At 40.9% G+C, this 6,370-nt stretch overlaps 1 pseudogene; it reads right to left on the bottom strand.

Moving 5' to 3' along the window:
* Positions 1-4,430: 4,430 nt before the first annotated feature.
* On the bottom strand, positions 4,431-5,234 carry LOC112309513 (small ribosomal subunit protein uS5 pseudogene; annotated as a pseudogene).
* Positions 5,235-6,370: the final 1,136 nt, after the last annotated feature.

The raw sequence follows: 6,370 nt of genomic DNA, 5'->3' as shown, positions 1-6,370 counted from the left end.
ACCTCACCCTTACACTACTCATAACATCATTCCCCAACAAATAGGCCTGTGTTAAAATAATTCAGAGTACACTGTGGAAATTTAAGATGATGAAACAAATGCATTAAAAGGCAGTAATTCTCAATACAGAGGTAACATTGAAAGAGTCCCTTGAATAAAATAGACTTCCTAGGAGGAAGTAGCCTTCTTGTAACTTCAAGTGTCCAAATGTTAGGTCAGTTACAGAGGATTTTCCTGAATCAACTGGTATATACATCACTTTCTCAAGAGTGCTGCCTGAGTCTGATAGGATAGAGATGGTGCCAGAGATGGTACCAAACCCTATGTCTGTTTATTCTCTGTGAGTAGAGGCTGAGACACCTGCCTGCACCTAATAAATATTCATATTTCTTTCACCTGGCTTATACCAACACTTTAATTGAATAAACAGAAAAAGTTCATCCAAAAGTATATCCTAACTTTATAATTCTAATATAGAAATATCTCTAGGATTAAGTCTTCCTCTTCAACTCAGTTACTACTGCTTTTGTCCTCACTTCCTGGGACCCATAAGAAATACCCTCCAATTTGGTCTTCGAAAATTGATAAGGCCAGCAAGTGACCTTAGTACAATGCCAATCTGATTGTATCATCCTCCTGCTTAAAAAAAGATTGTGTTGGCTTTCCCTTACCAAAAGATTAAGTTCAAAATCTCTGCCCTGCAGTTTCTTCTTTGCCTGCTCTTAACACCCTCAACCTCATCTGTGGTCTTTTATCTTACATGTTTCTTCTCTCAGTCGCATTAAACTACTTACCTTGCCTTATCAGCCTATTTATGCTTTTTCAAAAAATAATAATTTAATGCAACATTTTAAATTTTTTAGGTTTTTAGCCCTGGCTGGTGTGGCTCAGTAGATTGAGTGCTGGCATGCAAACCAAAGGGTTGCCGGTTCAGGTCCCAGTCTAGCACACATGCCTGGGTTGTGGGCCAGGTCCCTAGTAGGGGGCGTGTGAGACGCAGCCACACATTGATGCTTCCCTCTCTTTCTCCTCCCTTACCCTCTCTAAAAATAAATGAATAGAATCTTTTAAAAAATAAAAATATTTTTTTCAGATTTTTAAAAAACATCCTCATCCGAGGACATGTTTTAATGGTTTTAGAGAGAGGAAGGGTGAGAGAGAGAGAAACATTGACTGGTTCCCTCCCACATGTGCCCCGAGCAAGGATCGAACCCGAAATCTAGACATATACCCAGTCCCGGGGTTGAACCCACAACCTTTGGGTGCATGGGACGATACTCCAACCAACTTAGCCACTCAGCCAGGGCTATTTATGCTTTTCTAACTTTGTATCTTCTTTTCGTTCTTACTGGAATGTCCTCCCTTGCACCTCAGTTTAGCAAATTCCTTTTTATATTTTAATACCAAGTTGAAATGTGATCCCCAACACACAGAATTCCTGGCCTCTCTGGCAGCCTAAAGCATCTCTCCCTCTTAACCATATTTTATTAGTTTTTATGGAAACAATTATTAAGTTAAAGGAAAAATTTGAGTTTATATGTCAATCTTCCTTCTAAAGTGCAGTTCAGTAGAACTTCCTAGATAATGGTAAGGTTTTTCTGTTTTGTCCAATAAGGTATTTACATGTCGCTATTGAGCATTTGAAATGTGGTTAGTGTGCCTAAAGAACTGAATTTTTAAAATTTTATTCACATAAATTTAAATTTTGATTTTATAAACCACATGTGGCTAGTGTTTAGCAAATTATACAGCACAGATCCTGCCTAGATGTGGCCGATACCTTTTTGTTGAATGGATAGATGAATGAATGGAAACAATACCACTATATCAGCTTTCAAGGCCATTTAGTTATTACATATGCCTCCAGTCCTAAGAAGAATACAAGGTTTCTCAATGTATCTAGGAGACACCTGAAAGTCACAGTACTCATTTCCTAACACAATGAAACTGATATATTTATTTAATTATATAAAAATGAAAATTGTTATTATATTATATCCCTAAAATAATACATGGGGTATTTTAAAGACCACTTTTTTAGCAGAATAAATCCTCTCACCAAATTTACGAGAAAGTTGAAACTAATAGTTTGAACAAAAAGCTTGATAACAAGTATATTCTTTGACAATTAAATATTTCTTCCCAAGGCTGTACCCGGGAAGGTGCTGTGCGTGATTGAGAAATCATGGATGGAGTGTCGAGTTTACTTGAGAGTTCACAGTAGAGGAGGGAAGTTGGTTTCTAAAGGAATAAGAAATGCTAGCAGCAGTAATAAATGACCCCAAAATTTCTACAACACAATAAATCATGACAAATAAAGGTTTATTTCTTCCTCATGTCATAGCCTGATGTAATTTGGGAAGCCCCCTAGGGAGCCTCTCCTGCAAAGGTTGACTCAGGATACTGGCTCCTTTCACCCAATGACTGTACCATCTTCCATGATGAACATTTAGCCTCTAAAGTCACTATGGAAGGAGAATACAGTGTGGGAAGGCACATCAGACATGTAAGCACTTTAGCTTGGAAATGACACCCATTACTACTCACATTCCATTGACCAGACCTAACTACAGGGCAAGAAAATATAGAGAAACGTGTAAATACCGGTGAGTTCCAAAGCTTAAGGCATTAGCTAAATCTATTAAAATTACCTTTGACAAATTACCCTTAAGAAGTTTGAGTCTACATAAAGTAGTTGGCTGACATCGGCGGCTATATTAGATAAAAAATACTCATTTTTATATAATGGATATACTGAGCCAGGTGAGAAGCTCACATCCAAGAAATATAACTAAAGAACAGTAAAGGAAGCAATAGATTCACATCTCAGTTCTCACGTTCACTGTGAGAACTGTTATGCCCTCCACATTTTAAAGACAGCTCTCAAAAAATTTATTTTTTATGAGACTGCACTACAAGAGGAAAAGATGGGGTGTAAAGGTAGCTCCTTTTGTTATATCTAAGAAATCATGGCATATTTTATCTCATATTTGATCAGGTTACAGCTCAGAAATATCTTCAATCTCTCTTACACCTGAGTTGCACTCAGCGCTCCTTCCGTTTATTCCTGGAGATGGGGAGTGTGCTATTGCACGGACCATGTCCAGTTTCCAGTTTTCAGAGCAAACACTCACTTGCGAAGGGAGTTTGGCTTGCAGACACTCACAGCATTGTATCATTCCTCACAGAATCGTCGTCATGAAATCACTCTCTGATGACAGAAACTTTTCCAGGGTGGGAAAGCAACTCAGTAGAACTTCTTCTTCATTTGAATACCAAAATTCATGCTTCCTTTTCTGCGGCTATAGTTTTTGAGTGAGGAAGATAGTAAAGGCCTTTGTCTTTAGGACTCAAACTTATTTATATTTATGAAAATAAATGTGTCTGATGAGTAAGCAAGACTATGAACCAGATAATGTCTTGTTTCCAATAAATTGAAAAGATAGTGTGCATTTGAGAAAGAGCTGCTCTTTCTACTCCTAACTGAACACTGGCTCACCCTCTGCCAGACCGCAGCCAGTCAACAGCTGTCTGCGTGCACCCGTGGAATATTAAGGAAGTTTGCTACACGCTCAGATTATAGAAAACAGTTAAGCTTTCATAAGCCTGAATTTTATAAATTTCACTTTGTTAATGACATTGTTGAAAATATATCCATGTGTCTGTGAGACATTTTCCTCGTCTCTATTTTTTGGCTGTAATTCATACTGAACCAACTATCTCAGAGTGGAACTTTCCAAGTTTTTTCAGCTCTAACATGGTTCCTCAAAATAATCAGAAAATTTGCCCTATTTATCTACACATCTGCCAACATGTTTCACTTCTAGGTATAAACATTATCCAGATAAGTCTCTGTGACATCCTGCTACAGACTGAATGTTTGTGTCCCCCCAAAATTCATACATTGAAGCCCAATGTGATGTGTTTGGAGGTGGAGCCTTTGGAAGGGATTAGCGCTCTTATAAGAAGAGACACAAGAGAGATCGTCTCTTTCTCTCTCTCTCTCCCCCCCCCACCCCACCTCCCATTCTCTTCCTTTCCCTCTCCCTCCCCCTCTTCCTCTCCCTTCTCCCACCATGTGAGGACCCAGCTAGAAGACAGCCATCTGCGAATCAGGAAAACAGCCTTCCTCAGGCCTTACCATCATGGCACTCTGATCTCAGATTTCCCAGCCCCCAGAACCATGAGAAATCAATTTCTATTGTTTTCATCACCTAGTCTACAGTATTCTGTTACAGCAACCCAGACTGCCTGAGAATCATCTATATATGGAACATTATGTATCCACCCCAAAATCACATAAACTATATCATATAACATAGAAAACGTTCAAGTTATTTGAAAAGGCAGGGCAAACACTGGATGTTCTGTATGATCCCATTTTTTTTTAAAGTAGGCTTAATTCACTTTATTTTCCTTATGTAAAAAAATTATGTAGGCCACAGCTGGAGCCTGGGGTGGGTCTTTACAAGATGGCCCATGAATTCCTGATAGGGAGACTTGGTGAACGCGGTCTCTTCCCAGAGGTCGGGGGTGAGATAGCTGTAGGTCTTAGAGACGGCATCCAAGGTGGCCTTGACGAAGTTGCCCGAGGTAGCGGTGCAGCCCCTGGCTGAGGTGTAGCAGTCGTGGATACCAGCCACCATCAACAGCTTTGGGGGCACCAGGGCCGAGGCGATGCCAGCGCCCCTGGGTGCAGGGATTAAGCACACCAGCACAGATCCACAGCGCCCGGTCACCCTAAAAGGTATGGGGCTGACTGATTTCGTTCCCCCAGTAGCCTCGCTGCCCAGGGACAATAGAGTGCTTGGCCAGGATGATGGCCCCACAGGATGGCAGTGGCTACTTCCTTTGAGCACTTAACACCCAGACCAACGTGTCCATTGTAGTCCCCAGTGGTGACAAATGCCTTGAACCTGGTCATCTAGCCTTCACGTGTCTGCTTTTGCACGGGCATAATCTTCAAAACCTCCCCCTTGAGTGATGCCCCCAAGAAAAAGTCAATGATGTCAGCAGATTCCGTGATGGGCAGAGAAAAGATTTTCATGTCCTTGACCAGGCGGCCCAACCTGGCAATGGGGATCCACTCCTTATCCTCCACTTTGCCTCCAAGAGCTCCACAGCCTTGACCTCCACCCTGACCCCAACCCCGGCTGTGACCTGGGCCAAAATGCCCCCGCGACCTCCCACTCCAGGGCCCAGGGCCCTCCCGCAGCACCAGCGTCATCCGCCATTCGGTGTTTCCTGGGAAGAGAAGTGATCCCAATTTTTAAACAAATATATCGTGCAACCAAAGTTTCCTATTCCTCATATCCCTTTTAAAGGCTGTTTACTCTAGAAGAGGATACTGGGAAAACAAACACTGTGTCTTAGGTCACTCCAGGTGGCCCTCTTGGGAGTGGAGTAGCTCTGCAGCTTCTCCCAGCTTTGTCACCAACCACATCTTGCCTGTCAAACACTTCTGAACCCCAAACCAGCAAGTTACCTTATTTACCCAAAACTGAGCCTTACCTTATTTGGTTGTCCTGTCCCTTTCTTGTCCACAATACCACCACTAAAAACTGTACTAAGTGGCTGAGGAAATTGAAGGAAATGATGTGGGAAGAGTGAGGCTAGAGAAATGCTCAAAATATGACTTTTGCCAAAGTCTGGAAGAGAGATCCCAAAAAGTTAACCCCAGCATAGGTATTCCCTTGTAGGAATAATACCATTCTTTTCTGTTTTTAATTGATTTGAGAGAGAGAGAGAGAAACACCAACTTGTTGTTCTGCTTATTGATACAGTAATTGGTTGTTTCTTATATGTGCCCTGACCAGAGATCAAACCCACAACCTTGTGTATCAGGAGGATGTTCTAACCAACTTGAGCTACCAGCCAGGGCGAAATAATTTCATTCTTAATCTGACCCCTTGTGCTGTAAATTTCTTCCTTCATTCAAACACCTCTTTCCCTGCTGTAAAATTTACATATTTTCTAAAATGCTACCCCCAAACATTTCACTCTAAGATCCACTTACTGGAAATCACATGAGAGCAAAGTCATGGAACTCAGATTTCTGAAACTGTAAAACAGTGTGAAAGGTAATCAAATAATTAGTATATTAGTTAAGAGTGCTTTAACACAGTCAGGCACTGACTTCTTTAGTACGTCCTTCATGAGTGCTGTCAAAATTTCCAGAACTCAACAGAATGTCATAAACCCCAAAATATTGAGAACACAAACTTATGTTGTTTCATTTTTTATTTTAATGCACATTCCTTTTGTTATGAGAGATGATGACCTTCTATTTTTAGGGATGGGATTAGGATAAAAAGAATCACCTGTCTTTTCATCACACTTAGTTAAACCTGTTGAGAACAAAGAAAGCTCA

The sequence above is a fragment of the Desmodus rotundus genome, chromosome 2, assembly GCF_022682495.2.
Source record: "Desmodus rotundus isolate HL8 chromosome 2, HLdesRot8A.1, whole genome shotgun sequence".
NCBI lineage: Eukaryota > Metazoa > Chordata > Mammalia > Chiroptera > Phyllostomidae > Desmodus > Desmodus rotundus.
This window is presented reverse-complemented; position numbering and strand designations above follow the sequence as displayed.